At 42.3% G+C, this 20,737-nt stretch overlaps 1 protein-coding gene across 3 annotated transcripts in view; it reads right to left on the reverse strand.

Annotated features, from left to right (window-relative positions):
* The window catches only part of LOC128687012 (mucosa-associated lymphoid tissue lymphoma translocation protein 1), a 574,887-nt gene that overhangs the window by 20,658 nt on the left and 533,492 nt on the right, over positions 1–20,737 (reverse strand). The window contains exons 1-2 of one of the 3 annotated variants that reach the window (XM_070082199.1): positions 4,615–4,907; positions 4,061–4,163 (exon numbers count right to left, since the gene is read on the reverse strand). The gene's annotated coding sequence lies outside the window, so the exon portion shown is untranslated. Of the gene's footprint in view, positions 1–4,060; positions 4,164–4,614; positions 4,909–20,737 lie in introns of those variants that run through there. The other 2 variants (XM_070082200.1, XM_070082201.1) reach the window with 2 other exon arrangements.

Here is a 20,737-nt window from a genome sequence, read left to right on the forward strand (position 1 = left end):
GAATAACTTCTTGCCATAAGACTGTAAGGGACATTCTTACTATAACAAAACTGGTCTGTCAAGAGGTATTTACAATGCTTCTTCCTTAAAAGTCCTATATACAAATGCAGAAGGAATTTCTAACAAGGCAAATGAACCAAACACTAACAGCACCTTTCAAAGCAGGTAATACTGCTGACCTAGAAAGTGTACAGAGAACCTTCATGGCACACATAATTGTGATAAAATACTTCAATTACTGGGAACCCTTGAAGTTCCTCAACCTGTACTCCCTAGAATCCAGGCAGGAGAGGTACATGATTACATACTCTTGGAAATCCTAGAGGGATTAGCACCAAACTTGCACACGAAAATCACTCCCTATGAAAGCAGAAGACTCGGCAGACAATGCAACATCCCCCCAATGAAAAGCAGGGGTGCCACTAGCACAATAAGAGACAACACAGCAAGTGTCAGGGGTCCAAGACTGTTCAACTGCCTCCCAGCATACATAAGGGGGATTGCCAAATAGACCCCTGGCTATCTTCGAGAAGGCACCTAAAATCAGCACCTGACCAGCCGGGCTGTGATTCATATGTCAAATTGCGTGCGGCCAACAGTAACAGCCTGGTTGATCAGGCCCTGATCCACCATGAGGCCTGGTCACAGATCAGGGTGCAGGGGCATTGACCCCTTAAAACCTCTCCAGGTATCTTCAGGTAATCACAGAAACAAAAACATCAGTAATGCTAGATGGAATATACAATGGAAATAGCAAATAACATGGAAATATAACTGAAAGAGATGCAGATATGGAATGTAATAGGTAAAAAAACACATACACAACATACAAGACATTTTATTGCAGCTGTTGCACTCTCCAGGAGGAATTTCATGCTATTACTGGTCTTGACGTCATTTATTCCAGTCATTTATAGCCTTACAAAAGGTATGGGCATATGATGCCTGGCTACATACAGTGGGTACTGCAAAATAATGTTTACTTTCCCTGGAACAATGCTTATTTTGCTTCCTAACCATTTAAAAATTTTAATAAAACAATTCCTAACACAATTTTTAAAATAATTTATACGTATATGGTTTAGGTCTAACTGTTTCTATCTGCCAATTTTAGAATTTCCAGGGTTTGCAGTTAATCTTGTCCTATATGTTTCTCTGCACCTATGTTAAGAATATTCTATCCTAATTGGAACAACCTTCAGGTTACTTTTCAGACATTTTGTTAACGCAGATTACCATAAAGAGCAAAACCATGTACTTTTTTTTTTTTTTTTTTTTAACAAGTCGGCCATCTCCCACCGAGGCAGGGTGACCCAAAAAGAAAGAAAATCTCCAAAAAGAAAATACTTTCATCATAATTCAACACTTTCACCTCACTCACACATAATCACTGTTTTTGCAGAGGTGCCCAGAATACAACAGTTCGGAAGCATATACGTATAAAGATACACAACATATCCCTCCAAACCGCCAATATCCCAAACCCCTCCTTTAGAGTGCAGGCATTGTACTTCCCATTTCCAGGACTCAAGTCCGGCTATATAAAAATAACCCGTTTCCCTGAATCCCTTCACTAAATATTACCCTGCTCACACTCCAACAGCTCGTTAAGTCCCAAATACCATTTGTCTCCATTCACTGCTATCGAACATGCTCATGCACGCTTGCTGGAAGTCCAAGCCCCTTGCCCACAAAACCTCCCTTACCCCTTCCTTCCAACCTTTTCGAGGACGACCCCTATCCTGCCTTCCTTCCCCTACAGATTTATACGCTCTCCATTTCATTCTACTTTGATCCATTCTCTCTAAATGACCAAACCACCTCAACAACCCCTCTTCAGCCCTCTAACTAACACTTTTATTAACTCCACACATCCTAATTTCCACACTCCGAATTTTCTGCATAATATTTACACCACACATTGCCCTTAGACAGGACATCTCCACTGCCTCCAACCGCCTCCTTGCTGCAGCATTTACAACCCAAGCTTCACACCCATACAAGAGTGTTGGTACTACTATACTTTCATACATTCCCTTCTTTGCCTCCATAGATAACGTTTTTTGTCTCCACATATACCTCAATGCACCACTTACCTTTTTTCCCTCATCAATCCTATGATTAACCTCATCCTTCATAAATCCATCTGCCGACACCACGTCAACTCCCAAATATCTGAAAATATTCACTTCTTCCCTACTCCTCCTCCCCAATTTGATATCCAGTTTTTCTTTATCTAAATCATTTGATACCCTCATCACCTTACTCTTTTCTATGTTCACTTTCAACTTTCTACCTTTACACACACTCCCAAACTCGTCCACTAACCTTTGTAATTTTTATTTAGAATCTCCCATGAGCACAGTATCATCAGCAAAAAGTAACTGTCAATTCCCATTTTGTATTTGATTCCCCATAATTTAATCCCACCCCTCTCCCGAACACCCTAGCATTAACTTCTTTTACAACCCCATCTATAAATATATTAAACAGCCATGGTGACATTACACATCCCTGTCTAAGACCTACTTTTACCGTATAGTAAAAATGTACTCTTCTCAAAACACTAGTATTAAAGTAGTTTGTATGAATTTGGTTTAGTCTGCCCAAAATGCCCCAGCATAATAGTGACTTTCTTTGTAATTAACAAAGCAAAATTGTAATTGCACATTGTAAATACTGCAAAGAAATAAATAAATCTTTACAAGACAGTCTGTGAGAGTCACACATACAGTTGGTTAATACACAAATGACCTACACACAGGAGACTGAAACTTATGTTAATGTTTCGGTCCATCTGGGATCATTAATTAGCCATACAGAGAAGCCATGGTATTAGTAAGTGTATTCAGGTTAACACAAATACAGTTACATATATAGATTATCATATATAGCAGCATATGTGTAAAGAACCTGGGATAACCCAAAAAAGTTAGAGTGACTTACTTCCATTGGGGCCCTTTTACCTTATTGTTATTATTTAAAGGAGATAATATCTTATTATTACACTATAAAGGAGATATATGTACTACGAATAAGGGAAGGTTATGTGTGTTAGCCTTTTTTTATTCTATACTATAGCTTAGTTTTATTTATAAAGTAAATTGTATACATTATGATGCATACAGTAATATTTAGAATTAATAAATCAATGTATATTCAATATAGATAAATAATTATACAATTGGTATTTTGTGATGACTTAACCTAGGATATCTGACAGATTCCCTCCACAGGGTTTACACCAATATGGGTTTCCACTATATTAATCAAATATATATTTGCCATAGTACAAACATACATATATATTTTCCAAACAATAATTTAAAGACCTTTAACTTGGCCCTCACAATATTTATTAAATATAAATTCACGTGACAGGAATCAAAGGGAGTGCTAAATCTGTATGGGACACAGTACCTGGGAGGAATGGAGGTTTCATTCTGGGAACTGGAAAAGAAGTTCAATTACTTTAGTAACTGCTAGTAAAAGAGTAGCTTAAATTCATTGGATCATGAGCCCATAAGTAAGTTTATTCTTTACAGGTACACACAAATATTGTTACATAAATTATCATGCATAGTAGCATATGTAGATTACCAGGATAACCCAAGAAAGTCAGACAAAGTGACTTATTTCCATTGGGGTCCTTATATCTTATTATTTAAACATTATAAGTTAAAACAGCTATGTAACTCCTTTTGAAGACAGTTGAATAATAATAATAATAATAATAATAATAATAATAATAATAATAATAATAATAATAATAATAATAATAATAATAATAATAATAATAATAATAATAATAATAATAATAATAATAATAATAATAATAATAATAACAACAACAACAACAACAACAACAACAACCATTCATTTTATACACTAAACCCGACTGGGTCACACACAATTGCATGGCAACTGAGCAAGGAGGAAAAACACTCATATAACCATCGTATATAATGTAAATTCCACCTGGGTGAAGACACCTGGTATGATGCATTAACACAGAATAACAGTGTATTTAATATATAAAAGTTCATCAAGAGAGACGTACCTCTAAGATAAGAGAATGAGAGCCATCACGCTGCACCCTCCTCCTAGGTGGGTTAGTAAGGTGACTGACAGCATACATTGTATCGAGCCTGCAGTCCTCTCCACTGGTAATTAAGTTTATTTAGGTGTAGGTACACATAGATACAGTTACATAAAATATTATACATAGTAGAATACGTGTAAATTACCTAGGATTACCCAAAAAAAGTCAATATAATATATAATACAATGCAACTTTATTTCTTTTCTACAGTATACAAAATGTAGTTTACATGTAATAAAATATTTTTTAAGCACGAAAGGCCATAGTAAGTTTGTTCAGGCACAGGTACATATAAGTACAATTATCATACATAGTTGAGCGACCAGTGAAGACGTGGGGCCAGGAGCTATGAATCGACCCCTGCAACCACAATTAGTTGAGTACAATGAGGTGATTACATGTATAATTAAGTAATTAAGTTTATTCAGGTATACACAAATAGTTACATAGATTATCATACATAGCAGCATTACGGTATAAGAGGCCATGCGCTTGCTTACTTCAAATCTTACCTTACTAATAGGTATCAGTATGTCACCATTAAAGACACAACATCAACAACACGGCCACTTGATACTGGAGTTCCGCAGGGAAGTGTCCTGACCTCAGCATTCTGAACCGGACTATAAATACTCGCGTTCCTTCCACCCCAGGTTGTTCTGTTTGTGACTTGAAAAAGCCCACTGTGTGGGCGAAACGTAGTCAATAAAGGATCACATTATACTGCATTTGTGTTTATATTTCCACTGTCCTTGGTCCCCTGCTCTTCCTCATATACATCAATGATCTTCTAAACGTATCCCAACACCTGAAACCCATTCTCTTTGCTGATGACACGACTTACGTCATCTCTCACCCTAATCTTGCCACCCTCAACACCTGCCAATAAAATCCCAAGCTCAGATACCCCACCAAATGACTACCTCACCGGCAACTACCCGAACACACTGTTCCTAGCTCCGACTAACCCATACGAAGTCTCCCTTATTATCAACGCACTAAAAAACAAGGCAGGAGATTTAAATACCTTACCACCCCTTATATATAAAAAAGTGTCACAAGTGCTATCACCAATCATTGCAACACTCTTTAACAAATCCATTGAATCCTCCACCTTCCCTACAGTACTCAAAATAGCAAGGGTCACCCCGATCCACAAAGGAGGAGACCAAACAGAGTTGAATAACTATAGGCCAATATCCAACTTACACCCTCTCTCAAAAATCTTCGAAAAATTAATTCATAAACGAATCTACTCCTACCTTATCTCCCAAAACATACTCAACCCCTGCCAATTTGGATTCAGGCCTAATAAAAATACTAATGATGCTATTATACACATGCTAGAACATATATACACTGCAATAGAGAAAAAAGAAGTCCCACTGGGGATCTTCATTGACTTACGTAAAGCTTTTGATACAGTTGACCATGACTTGCTCCACGTAAAATTGTCACACTATGGTATAAGAGGGCACTCCCCCAACTACCTCAAGTCTTACCTCAGCAACAGAAGCCAATATGTGTACGCAAATGGGGCAAACTCTTCTGCACAACCAATTACAGTTGGTGTCCCACAGGGAAGTGTCCTTGGCCCTCTTCTCTTTCTCCTATACATAAATGACCTTCCAAATGCTTCGCAATTACTCAAACCCACACTATTTGCAGATGACACTACATACGTCTTCTCTCACCCGAGCCCAGTCACGCTAGCCAATACTGTAAATACCGAATTACAGAAAATATCTACCTGGATGAGGACTAACAAACTTACACTAAACATTGACAAAACCTACTTCATTCAGTTTGGTAACAGAGCTACAGATGTCCCTCTTAACATAATGATAAATGGATCACCTATCACAAAACTAACAGAGGGAAAATTCTTAGGAATCCACCTTGATAATAGACTCAAATTTCATACACATATACATCAAATTTCTAAGAAAATTTCCAAGACTGTAGGCATACTATCGAAGATACGGTACTATGTTCCACAGTCAGCCCTCCTGGCCCTATATCACTCTCTTATTTACCCCTATCTCACCTATGGAATTTGTGCATGGGGCTCAACAACAATTAACCATCTCAGACCACTAATTACCCAACAAAAGGCTGCAGTTAGAATGATAACAAATTCTCACTACAGGCAGCACACTCCACCAATATTCAATACACTAAACCTACTCACCATACAAAACATCCATACTTATTACTGCACCTATTACATACATAGAACACTTAACTCTGATATTAACCCTCCCCTCAAACATCTCCTTGCCAACCTCAACAGAACACATGACCATAACACAAGGCACAGATCACTCTTTGATGTTCCTCGTGTCCATCTCACGCTATGCAAAAACTCAATGCACATAAAAGGCCCTAAAATCTGGAATTCATTACCTGTAAATATAAAAAAAACACAACCTGTTTATAAATTCAAGTCTCTTCTCAAAGATTACTTACTCACCCAAAACCAAATAAATACTGAATAACTGAACATTATAAATTGTATATCTTAAATGTTTCTCACAATTATATCACATAAATGTTAAACCTAAAACCCAATCTAACTTTATTATTTTTTAAATACACTACCTAACAGAATCACTACCTAACTGAATGCAACCATATGACCTGTCTTTGTAATACTCACTTGTGCTTTATAGTTATCTGTTTACATTAATGTTTTATCACTGATTTCATCATGTGCTTAGTAGCAGCGCTGTATAGTCCTTGTGGCTTAGCGCTTCTTTTTGATTATAATAATAATAATAATCATTGCTTAGTTAATCTTAAGTTAATTTTAAGCCAGCCCGTAATGCTATGCATAGTATAAGTGGCTTTGGCATACTGCTCTTATCTGTATTTTTTTGTACCTCTGTATGTGTGCACAAATTGGAAATAAATTGTGAATGAGGAGCTGATTAAAATATCGACTTGGATGACAGCCAATAAACTTACGCTTAACACTGACAAAACCTACTATATTATGTTTGGTAGCAGAGCAGGAGATGCACAAATTAACATTAAGATTGACAACACTAATTACCAGACATAATGAGGGAAAATTCCTAGACCTATATCTTGACAACAACCTGAATTTCAGCACCCATGTGAAAATTTGTGTGGACTGCCTCCAAGTGAGTCGCCTACCCTGGCAAACTCTGTTGACACCGAGCTCTGAGGTGGGTACCTCAGCCTCACAAGTGGCTTATAGGACAGATTTTCACAAATGATTGTTATTGCAAGAAACCTCGCCTGCATGCACGTATAAAGGACTAACTTACTTGGTGTTGCAGCATATATCCTGATCTTCAACTTCCTAAGCCTAGCTTTAGCCCCCTTGGACTTCCCCTTGGGAACCACGTGCAACCGGGAGCATTAATTCCTGCAATATTCAATCGTTATTAGTGTCCTGCCTGCACCTCAGAAATTCCTATATCCAAGAGGGTATGTATCCCCTAGTATAACTATGCAGACTCAGACGCTAGCTTCAGACGACTCTGAGACGCTGGTACTTACTGGGCATACTCTCTCTGTAGCACGCCGAGCCCTCAGTTAACTCAACCCACAATCTCCTAAGTCACTGGCCAGATCCTACGGGAAAAGGTGAATATCTCGTCTTACTGTATGGGCTGATGGAGGAGATCATCTACGGTACATCGAGGTGTCTCTACCAGATTTCCCCAGGTCTCAGATGTGAAGACACGTGAGGGCGCCGCCTGATGTTCACGGCACGTCTTGACCAGTCGAAGTCTATCGTAAGAAGGACGCTATTCTGTCTTTGTGACCTGCGCCCCGCCATTCAAGCTAGGGCTGCCAGTTCTCCCTAGCTAACTTATCCTAATGTTTGCCTACATTATCGGCCTATTACTACCTATGTTAAGGTCTTAGGTCTACTCTATCATTATCTACAGATGCCTTAGTAAACCTAATATGAGTGTACTACCAGTAAACCTACCTCCTACTTCCCTGAAGAGTAAATCTATAAATTAAATAAGCTTACCAACCGCCAACCAGAGAATGCCGTGTTTGGGAGGGTTTAAGGGCCGCTCGGCTCAGACGACCAGACGCTCGTGCTGGATCTGAGCTGTGGAACTATTTGGACCAAATAAATTTCCACATCCTCCCGCCGGCGAAGGTAGGCACTAAGTCTAGATCAAGTCTGCCTCCCGCAGGCCCCCCCCAGTGGGCCCTGGACTCGAGCGCCGTTCGACGGGTCGTCCGGCCGCTCAGCTCGCTCAACCTCTGGTCTGATTTCTCATGTCCCGGTCCCACCGTGTGGACCTCGAGAGGCAAAAGCCTGTTGATGGGTCTTATAGTCTCGACACCGTTCATTCTCACTTTCACCATTCTCAACCACCCAGCCTTGTCTGGGTGGGTTGACACTACCAGGCCAAGAGGCCAGTATGCCCTCGGCGCCTCGGATTCTACCAGCACCAGGTCCCCTTCACTTAGCATCATCTTATTCGCCTCGGGGTCGGCACCATAGAAATGTTCCCGCAAGGTTGTCAAGTAATCCCTGCGCCACACCTGGTTCCATTTGTCCAGGATGTTCACCAGTCTGTTGTGACTCCTGTGCAGTTCTTCATTGATGGGGGGACCATCTGGCCCATAATAATCCAGCTCCTTGGAAGACTGACTCAAAATTGCGGGGAAGGGCTCAATCCTTCTTCCAAACAGCATGTGATTGGGGGTGAGAGCTTCTTGCTCATCAATCCCATTTTGTACGTAGGTCAGAGGCCTGTTATTAACTCTTGCCTCTATCTCAACTAACACTGTCCTCAGTTCATCACAGCTCACCCTCCTGCCGTGCAAGACCTTCCGAATGCACCTTTCGACTGTGCCCACCATGCGTTCATAGAATCCCCCTTGCCAGGGTGCCCTGGGAGCTATGAACCTCCACTCGCACTCTATTCTCTTCAGGTGTTCTCGTACTTCTCCGTTGTCCCTAAGATTCCTGAAAACTTTATCGGCCGCCCTAAAGCTTGTGCCATTGTCCGAGATAATCAATCGCGGGCACGAGAATCTGGCAGTAAACCTCCTGAACAACTTCACGAAAGTCTCTGTCGTCATATCTTCTGCCAACTCCAAATGCACCGCTCGAGTAGTGGCACAGGTAAACAGGCAGACATATACTTTCTGAGGGCCCTCCTTAACGTCTCCTGGGTTCTTCAATGTGATAGCCCCAGTATAGTCTATTCCTACAGTCTCAAAGGGCCTGTCACTATGTACCCGCTCCTGAGGCAGCGGTGGTGGACCTGGGTAGGGTAGGGTCCTCCCATCGTACCGCCGGCAGACCGTGCAACTCTTTAGCACCCTTTTGACGGCAGCTCGACCCTTCAGTACCCAGTAATTCTGACGTAGGCAGGTGAGGGTATCTCCAAACCCCCCATGTAAGGTCCTCTGATGGGCATCTTGTATCAATAGCTCTGTCGCCCATCCCTCCTTTCCCAGCAGCACGGGATGTTTGGCCTCATAGCTGAGCTCAGAGTTTTGTATTCTTCCCCTGCATCTTATTAGCCCCGCATGATCTAGGAACAATCCCAATGAGTGAACCAATTTGCTGTTCCCTGAGTCGTCATCGTTGGACACGCGTCCTGACGCCATAACCTGCTGCCGGGTCGCAAGTACTTCCAGCACTCCTGGAAACCTCCCCCTTTGGTACTGCCTTATCCAATATTCTCTGGGACCCACTAGAGACAACTGTCGACCCTGGCTTACCTTGTCATGCAGCTTCCTCACGAATCGAAATACCATTTCCGTGACTCCTATAAGTTTTCTCCACGAGGAGTAGCGCCTGGGGTCAAATAATTCAGTGTCGTGTTCCCCCGCAAAATGTACTATGCTGCTGATTGTCTCCACGAATTTCTGCTCCGGCCAGCAATCCCTTGCCGGTAACCAGTCTGGGCCTTTGAACCAAAGCTCGCTTTTACTCAACTTTCTGTGTGTCACCCCTCGGCTTATCAGGTCGGCTGGGTTTTGATCTGTAGGCACATACAGAATTGTTGACGTTGACTGTAGTTCCCGTATCTCCTTTACCCGATTCCTGACATAGGGGAGCTTAGACCTGTCATTCTGGACCCACTGTAAGGCCACCTCCGAGTCTGTCCACACATAGGTGTGTGTCACCCTCAGATTACTTAACACCTCCTCTACGTACTTACCCAGTCTTGCTCCCAGCAACATCGCCGTGAGCTCTAGCTTTGGGATCGAGCAATCCTTCAGGGGTGTCACCCGCGCACGACTGGTGACCAGATTGACTTGGTCCCCGGCCACCAAATACGCTACTGCCCCATAGGCCCTGGAGGAGGCATCACAAAAGACGTGCAAGTCATAATCCTGCCCGGTGCACCCGATGGACCTGGGGAATGTGAACTCGTGCAATTCCGCTAGGTCTTTGTTAACCAGATCCCACTCCTGGCAGACTGTTTCTGGCAGTGGGTCGTCCCAACCTAGGTTCAGCTCCCAGGTCTGTTGTACTAGCATCCTCCCTCGAATGGTGATGGGTGTCAACAAACCCAAAGGATCGAAGGCAGTCTGCACTTTGCTCAGCAAAGACCTCCTGGTCAGCTTCCCTTCCCCATCAGGCTTCCTCTTTAGCCTAAGTCTGTCTTCCTTGATTTCCCACTCCAATCCCAACACCGATGTTACCTCAGGCACTGAGTAGCCAGTATAGTCACGTTCCACCATGCCCCGCAACGTTGGATTGTTTGTCACCCATTCTCTCAATGGCATGTTAGCCGAGAGCATCTCCTGATTAGACTCTCGGTAAATATCCATCAACAGCCTTTCATCTGAGGTGGTACCCTGCATGTTGTCTACATAAAATAGGGTCTTCAGTAATTCTTTAAGCGGGCTGTTACAGTTCACAAGGTGGTAGTCTATGGTAGCCTGTAATAGGAATGGTGAACTAGTGGCACCAAACAACACTGCCCTGAATCTATAGGTATCATACCCTTGCTTGGGCACCTCCCTGTTAGCCAACCACAAGAACCTTGTGTAGTCCCTATCCTGTGGCTGCAACCCAATACGTAGGAAGGCTTTGCTAATGTCTGCCGCATAGGCGTACTGTTCCGTCCTGAATCTCAACAACACATCTGCTAATTTCTGCGTCAGGGAGGGCCCTGTGAGCAGACAGTCGTTCAACGATGGCTCTCGGGGACTCGCCTGCGAGCTGCAGTTGAAGACTACTCTGATGGGAGTGGTTACCGACTCCTTGGTGACTGCCATGTGTGGAAGATAATGGGTGTTTTCCCCAGGGCTGGCATTGGGCACTTTCTCGATGAACCCAAGGGCCAGCTGTTCCTTAATAATATCATCATATTTCCCCACCAGACCCTTCTTGGTCAGGTTGTTCACCAATGAATTCAACTGACCACGTGCCCTCTTGAAATTAGTGGGCAGCGTTGGGTGGCCCGGTTTCCATGGGAGTCGCACCCAATACTGCCCGTCCCTGAACTGCACATGGTTCAAGTAATCTCGATACGTCTCTTCGTGTTCGGGGGGCGGCTGGTCACCTTTAATACCTACTACATCCAGGTCCCATAGTTTATGGACCGGCTCACTGTCGGATATGCCAACTTGTGCCTCTGACAGGCCTTTGTGCACACCAATCCGCATCACCAGTACAGCCTCAGTCGCTGTAATACCAGAGCCCTCCTTTCCCGGGGTCGCAGGGAAGTGAGCTGGTATTCTGCCTCCTACGATGTACCCCGCTGGAGTCCTGTACAGGCCCACACCTTCCACAATTTGGTTTATCGTGAACCTATTCGTCCGATGTTTTAAGTGTAACTCATGCACTGTCGTGCTAGCCAGTTTCCTCTGAATCACCTGGCTAAGGATCCATTTTGAATCATTCTCATCATGCAAATCTCTGAAACTATTGGTCAAGCTCATAACCTCAATACGGAACTTCTCTAGACTTTGACGGTCATGTCGGCAAGCCTCTAGATCCAACAACCGATAAAGTATAGCTACCTTTATCTCCTCAGTGTTGCCAAACATGTCTTCTAATTGGTCTTTGGCATGTTGGTAATTAGTGTCAGTAATCGGGTAGTGCCGGACCAGGTCTAAGGCTTTACCCTTGAGCTGCGACCGCAAATACTGCAACTTGACGGCATCTGACAAATCATTCCTGTCATCTATCTGGGCTCTAAACTGATCCCAGAAAGCAATGTACTCTGTTAAGGTTCCGTCAAACGTTGGTAAATTCAACTGGGGCAATCTGGGCAACACATTAACAGGCGTGCTGTTGTTCGTGTTCTTTGAAACATTTGCTGCCCCTGCTGTACCGGCCTTCAAAGTCTTTATTAACTGCCTGCAGAGTCTCATCTCTGCTTTACACTCTGCCCTTCGTTCGTCATAGTCTGTCCGTGCTACTTCGACCGTATATTCAGACTCACCTGTAGTATAGGCCTCTGTCTCATAAAGGATAAATGATCTCTCAAAGGCCTCCAGTCTTTGCTCCAAAGGTTTCAGGCAACTCTCTAGTTCCTCCCAGTCTACGTCCTGATCTTGCCTGGCCATACGACACTCCTCACATGCTTTGCTCAGGCGCCCCTTATAGGCTCCCATAGACCGCTTTAATTGACTTAGAGCTGGGACAGCTGGTACTGCATCTTCACCTACCATAGTTGCGGTTTAGTTAAGATCACGGTGCTAATTTGTATTTCAATTAGCCCACCCCACAGCACAAACGGTATTAGGTGAGAATGAACGGGTCTCAAGGCTTCTCAACAAGCTTAACAATTCCCTTTATTATATTGACTCTACTCTGAATCAAAAATGTACACTGTTAGCTCTCAAATCCCAATCAAAAATGTGTATCGATGTGAAAGCTTAATCTAGCACTCAACTGTACAATGCCAGCAAATAATTACAGGACTTAACCTAGTCTCAGGTGTAATTCACAAATCCCACATTAACATGAATCAAAGATGATGAAAATCACAATAAAAGTGCAGTATACAAATTAAAATCACTTGGTTAACACAAGTAAATTCAACAATTCAACTTGTGAAACAGTAAATAAATAATGTATGTAAACAGCTTGGCCTAACTGTGCCCAGCTTACTCTGTTTAGCGTGGATGGTTGGATAAGGTAAATCCTAACCTAGCTAGGGTGCTATAACTTAAACCTGGCTTTATAACTCCCTGTAAATAATAACTAGGTTAAATCTGTCCTAGCTACTATAACCTTTTGTAAATATTGCACAAGCCTAGCCTAACTGTGGCTACCTTGCAAATCCACTGTAAGTAATTAACACACAAGTCTCCTACTCTGGATTACTTGTAATCACTGTAAATAATTAAATTCACAGGCTTCTCTAGCCTACCTGGCCTGCCTGTAAATTACTGCAAATAACAACTTCTGTGTATAGTCAGCTTGGCCTAGCCTCTGAGTAACTTTGACCTAGGTGTGCTAACTTAACCTAACTTTTTTAAACTGGTTCCTAACTGTGGCCTAGCTATGATAGCTTAACCTAACTCTGTAAAACTGGTTCTTAACTGTAGCCTAGCTATGATAGCTTAACCTAACTGTGGCCTAGCTATGATAGCTTAACCTAACTCTGTAAAACTGGTTCCTAACTGTGGCCTAGCTATGATAGCTTAACCTAGCTATTCCACATCCGGTTTTCGAAGGACCACTTTTGTGAAAATTTGTGTGGACTGCCTCCAAGTGAGTCGCCTACCCTGGCAAACTCTGTTGACACCGAGCTCTGAGGTGGGTACCTCAGCCTCACAAGTGGCTTATAGGACAGATTTTCACAAATGATTGTTATTGCAAGAAACCTCGCCTGCATGCACGTATAAAGGACTAACTTACTTGGTGTTGCAGCATATATCCTGATCTTCAACTTCCTAAGCCTAGCTTTAGCCCCCTTGGACTTCCCCTTGGGAACCACGTGCAACCGGGAGCATTAATTCCTGCAATATTCAATCGTTATTAGTGTCCTGCCTGCACCTCAGAAATTCCTATATCCAAGAGGGTATGTATCCCCTAGTATAACTATGCAGACTCAGACGCTAGCTTCAGACGACTCTGAGACGCTGGTACTTACTGGGCATACTCTCTCTGTAGCACGCCGAGCCCTCAGTTAACTCAACCCACAATCTCCTAAGTCACTGGCCAGATCCTACGGGAAAAGGTGAATATCTCGTCTTACTGTATGGGCTGATGGAGGAGATCATCTACGGTACATCGAGGTGTCTCTACCAGATTTCCCCAGGTCTCAGATGTGAAGACACGTGAGGGCACCGCCTGATGTTCACGGCACGTCTTGACCAGTCGAAGTCTATCGTAAGAAGGACGCTATTCTGTCTTTGTGACCTGCGCCCCGCCATTCAAGCTAGGGCTGCCAGTTCTCCCTAGCTAACTTATCCTAATGTTTGCCTACATTATCGGCCTATTACTACCTATGTTAAGGTCTTAGGTCTACTCTATCATTATCTACAGATGCCTTAGTAAACCTAATATGAGTGTACTACCAGTAAACCTACCTCCTACTTCCCTGAAGAGTAACTCTATAAATTAAATAAGCTTACCAACCGCCAACCAGAGAATGCCGTGTTTGGGAGGGTTTAAGGGCCGCTCGGCTCAGACGACCAGACGCTCGTGCTGGATCTGAGCTGTGGAACTATTTGGACCAAATAAATTTCCACAACCCATATCCAACACATAACCAAAAAAGTATCCAAAACGGTTGGGATCCTCTCCAAGATACGATACTACGTGCCGCAAAATGCCCTTCTCACACTATACCACTCACTTATTTATCCATACCTCACCTATGCTATTTGTGCTTGGGGATCAACTGCAGCAACACACCTAAAGCCAATAATAACCCAACAAAAAGCTGCAGTAAGAATAATCACTAAATCCCATCCCTGGCAACACACCCCCCCACTCTTCATAGATCTAAACTTACTCCCTGTTCAGTACATCCACACTTACTACTGTGCAATCTACATCTACAGGACCTTAAACTCTAATATCAACCTTGACCTAAAACGCTTTCTTGATAGTTGTGACAGAACCCACAGGCATAACACCAGACACGAACATCTCTACGACATTCCCCGTGTCCGACTAAACCTTTACAAAAATTCAATGTATGTCAAAGGCCCTAAAATCTGGAATACCCTACCTGAGAACTCTAGAACTGCAGACACATTCATCACCTTCAAAACTACCATTAGAAAACATCTTATCTCCCTGATACACCCCGTCAACTAACTACACGAATACCACCTGGTGGTTCACACTTACACTCACTCACTCATTTGACCATAAACAGAAATATTAATCTCAATCTTAAAATAATGAATCCTGTGATACTCCAATACTGAAACTATGTACTGTGCCAAAACAAAAGCATTCACATTGCTAAACTCACAAACTAGTATTTAGTCACTTAGCCATAATACCAACTTACCTCATAATTTTGTAATATTTTAAACTTAAGATTTAATTTAAGTCTGCCCGAAATGCCTAGCCATGCTAGGTGTTCTAGTGGTACACTCTGTAATTATTATTTTACTACATGTAAACCACACAACAACCAAATTCTGTAAACTCAGCATTGTAATCCTTATAGAGAATAAACTTTGAATTGAATTGAATATGTGTAGATTATCTTGGATAACCCAAAAAGTCAAAGTGACTTATAACTAGGATAACCTCTTTGTTAATAGAAAGACACTAGATAATGATGATGATTATGATGATGATGATAATAATAATAATAATAATAATAATAATAATAATAATAATAATAATAATAATAATAATAATAATAATAATAAATGCTACTAATAATAAAAAATCATGGGATTTAGATTTTTTAGATTTTGCCACGGAAGTGGCTAGTTTATTGTGCACCCCATATCTATCCTGTGGAGGGTAGCACAAGAGCATATGGATACACAAAAGGCCTAGGAACTAGGCCCCAAAGGGTTAACAGGAATACATATGGATTTATATCTACATATCTATAGTTCACTTATCTGTTACAAGCAAATTTAGGAAATTTGCTTAGTATATCTAGTATCTTATTTTCATTAATAAGATATCTTGACATGTCACATAGGTTATTATACTGTCTGTCTCTGTATTCCTCAATAAGTGGACAATTAAGCACATAGTGTTCAAGACAGTGACCATATGCCTGATCACATAATTTATATTTAGTTTGATCATCATCTGTGTGTCTCCCAAACTGCCAGAAGTACTTGTAACCAAGCCTAAGCCTGGCCACTACAACATCAATCAGTACTTGTAACCAAGCCTAAGTCTGGCCACTACAACATCAGTCAGTACTTGTAACCAAGCCTAAGCCTGGCCACTACAACATCAGTCAGTACTTGTAACCAAGCCTAAGCCTGGCCACTACAACATCAGTCAGTACTTGTAACCAAGCCTAAGCCTGACCACTACAACATCAGTCAGTACTTGTAACCAAGCCTAAGTCTGGCCACTACAACATCAGTCAGTACTTGTAACTAAGCCTAAGTCTGGCCACTACAACATCAGACAGTACTTGTAACCAAGCCTAAGCCTGGCCACTACAACATCAGACAGTACTTGTAACCAAGCCTAAGCCTGGCCACTACAACATCAGTCAGTACTTGTAACCAAGCCTAAGCCTGGCCACTACAACATCAGTCAGTACTTGTAACCAAGCCTAAGCCTGGCCACTACAACATCAGTCAGTACTTGTAACCAAGCCTAAGCCTGGCCACTACAACATCAGTCAGTGTTCACATTGCAAGTTGCTACAAAAACATACTTATCTACGTTCATGTTATCATAGTGGGTTATAGATCTACTCAGACTTCTAACTTCATTCCTGTAACAATCATTTTCATTATTTACTTCTCTCCTAATATTATTCCTAATGCTAGACACAGTTATACCAAAGTTATATTCTACATTCTCCTTCTGGGTACTCTTCTTGGCTAACATATCAACTTTATCATAAAGGAGTAATCCAATGTGTGATGGGATCCATAGCAATTGTACATAAATTCCTTTGTCCCTAATTTTTGAATATCTGTACCTGGCTTCTCCAATGAGCATGTTGTTGGAGTCATTATATGAGTCAAGAGCTTTCAATGATGACATATAATCAGTAATGATGATGGCAAACAAACCATACCCCGGCTGGGATTGAACCCGCGGTCAGAGAGTCTCAAAACTCCAGCCCGTCGCGTTAGCTTTAGCGCCATTAGGATTGCAAACAATTCAGTTTGCAGTGTAGACGCCCAGTTGTTAATTCTTATGCCTAACTCAACAAATTTATTATCGTTCTTAACAAGGGAGGTGGCAACAAGAACAGATGCAGCCCTGCCAGAAGACTCCTGTTTAGATCCATCAGTGTATATAACTTGTGATAACTTATTACTACCAGCTAGGTGAGAAATTTCTTCTTGAGCAGTTACTCCAACAAGAGATTTAAGGAAGGGATTACTAGCAATGAGCTTCTTGGGAGGGACTTGCAGGTATGTGATATTAAATGAACACATCTTCCAAGGAGGGGTGAAATGCTCTTGTTGCCTACAGTGATACAGTTCATGCAGGTTATAAAGCTTAATGTAATTGCACGTTTTCACAATCCATTTAGATCTGTGTGTATTTACCTCTAGACACTTGGTAAGACTCATTGTGACAGTGTCTGGTTCGTTTCTCAACATTCTAATACCGAGTACAGTGTTAATCTCAACAATCCTATCACTGATACTAGAAATACCAAGCTCCTTCCTCATGTTAAGAACTTTTGTAGATCTGGGACAGCCAAGAATAATCCTGAGAGCTTCATTTTACATTAACTCCAAGGGTCGGAGAGAACTTTCTCTAGCTAATATCAACATGGGAGCAGCATAATCAATTAAGGACTTAACATAGGCTATGTACATCATTCTCACGATTCTCACATTAGCACCATAGTTGGGGTTGTAGTCAGCAACAGCTTTGAGAGCATTTAGCCTAGCTTTGCATTTCTTGTTTAGTTGTGGTATAGTGGATTTGTTAAAGGGTACATCTACACCAAGATATCTGTAAGTTTTAACGTAGCTAATGATTTCACCCTGCAAATAGATGGGTGGGGGATGTCGTTTGCTTGTTAATAGCTTTGTTTTAGAGGAAGATATTGTGAGGCCTAGTCGATTACAAATTGCTTGAACTTCATTAAGAATGGTATTCATCTTCTTATGCCCTGTTGTATGGATCATGATATCATCAGCATAGCTTATAGCTATATGTTTAGGTGAGGCAGGTAGAGCATTTAGGAGAGCATTAATCAGAACATTAAATAGCATGGGACTAAGAACTCCTCCCTGCGGTGTACCTAAAGACATTTCTTTAGAATCACTTCTGAAGCCTTGGTAAAGGACAGAGGATACTCTATTTGACAGGTATCCTATCTAGCAGAGTAAGCTACCACCAATATTCATTTTGGCTAGTTCATGTAGTATAACGGTTCTGTTCGCAATATCAAATGCAGATTTAAGATCAAGAAAAGTGGTAAAGCTAGTAGAGGTGTGTGCAGTGAGAAAGGTGGAAATACAGTTCTGCACACTTTTACCTTTCATGAACCCATAGAGGTAGGGGGAAAGTTGGTGTCTGATTCTGTAGTACAGTCTGTTAAGTATCATTCTTTCAAAAGTTTTACAAAGACAACTAGTTAAGGAGATCTGTTGTTTTTAGTAACTGAGGGACGACCCCCGTGTCCATGCTCCCTTTCCATCCTATGGAGAGGGAGCATGGACACGGGGGTCGTCTCTCAGTTACTAAAAACAACAGACATAGCCCCACTCCACAAAGGGGGCAGTAAAGCAACAGCAAAGAACTACAGACCAATAGCACTAACATCCCATATCATAAAAATCTTTGAAAGGGTCCTAAGAAGCAAGATCACCACCCATCTAGAAACCCATCAGTTACACAACCCAGGGCAACATGGGTTTAGAACAGGTCGCTCCTGTCTGTCTCTGCTACTGGATCACTACGACAAGGTCCTAAATGCACTAGAAGACAAAAAGAATGCAGATGTAATATATACAGACTTTGCAAAAGCCTTCGACAAGTGTGACCATGGCGTAATAGCGCACAAAATGCGCGCTAAAGGAATAACAGGAAAAGTCGGTCGATGGATCTATAATTTCCTCACTAACAGAACACAGAGAGTAGTCGTCAACAGAGTAAAGTCCGAGGCAGCTACGGTGAAAAGCTCTGTTCCACAAGGCACAGTACTAGCTCCCATCTTGTTCCTCATCCTCATATCCGACATAGACAAGGATGTCAGCCACAGCACCGTGTCTTCCTTTGCAGATGACACCCGAATCTGCATGACAGTGTCTTCCATTGCAGACACTGCAAGGCTCCAGGCGGACATCAACCAAATCTTTCAGTGGGCTGCAGAAAACAATATGAAGTTCAACGATGAGAAATTTCAATTACTCAGATATGGTAAACATGAGGAAATTAAATCTTCATCAGAGTACAAAACAAATTCTGGCCACGAAATAGAGCGAAACACCAACGTCAAAGACCTGGGAGTGATGATGTCAGAGGATCTCACCTTCAAGGACCATAACATTGTATCAATCGCATCTGCTAGAAAAATGACAGGATGGATAATGAGAACCTTCAAAACTAGGGAGGCCAAGCCCATGATGACACTCTTCAGGTCACTTGTTCTATCTAGGCTGGAATATTGCTGCACTCTAACAGCACCTTTCAAGGCAGGTGAAATTGCCGACCTAGAAAATGTACAGAGAACCTTCACGGCGCGCATAACGGAGATAAAACACCTCAATTACTGGGAGCGCTTGAGGTTTCTAAACCTGTATTCCCTGGAACGCAGGAGGGAGAGATACATGATTATATACACCTGAAAAATCCTAGAGGGACTAGTACCGAACTTGCACACGAAAATCACTCACTACGAAAGCAAAAGACTTGGCAGACGATGCACCATCCCCCCAATGAAAAGCAGGGGTGTCACTAGCACGTTAAGAGACCATACAATAAGTGTCAGGGGCCCGAGACTGTTCAACTGCCTCCCAGCACACATAAGGGGGATTACCAACAGACCCCTGGCAGTCTTCAAGCTGGCACTGGACAAGCACCTAAAGTCAGTTCCTGATCAGCCGGGCTGTGGCTCGTACGTTGGTTTGCGTGCAGCCAGCAGCAACAGCCTGGTTGATCAGGCGCTGATCCACCAGGAGGCCTGGTCACAGACCGGGCCGCGGGGGCGTTGACCCCCGAAACTCTCTCCAGGTAAACTCCAGGTAAACGTATCAGGCTGTTGGGGCTTAGTGATAGGCACAATGAAGCTATTGGTCCAGGAAGTAGGAAGAACGCCCTCAATGTAACTGAGATTATACAGTGCCAACAAAGGGTTATCAGGCACGTGCCTTAGAGTTCTGAGAATATCATAGGTTGTACCATCCTCTCCAGGAGCAGTTGATCGACCATTAGTTAATGCATTATCTAATTCATACTCGGTAAAGAGGCAATCACTCTCATCAATATTTTGGCTCATAAAATTAATCAGTTTCAAAATTTCTTCAGAAGTACTCTAATCCGGGGAACTGGAGCACAGATCCAGTTCCCTAGATCAAGAG

The sequence above is a fragment of the Cherax quadricarinatus genome, chromosome 7 (assembly GCF_038502225.1).
Source record: "Cherax quadricarinatus isolate ZL_2023a chromosome 7, ASM3850222v1, whole genome shotgun sequence".
Lineage (NCBI taxonomy): Eukaryota > Metazoa > Arthropoda > Malacostraca > Decapoda > Parastacidae > Cherax > Cherax quadricarinatus.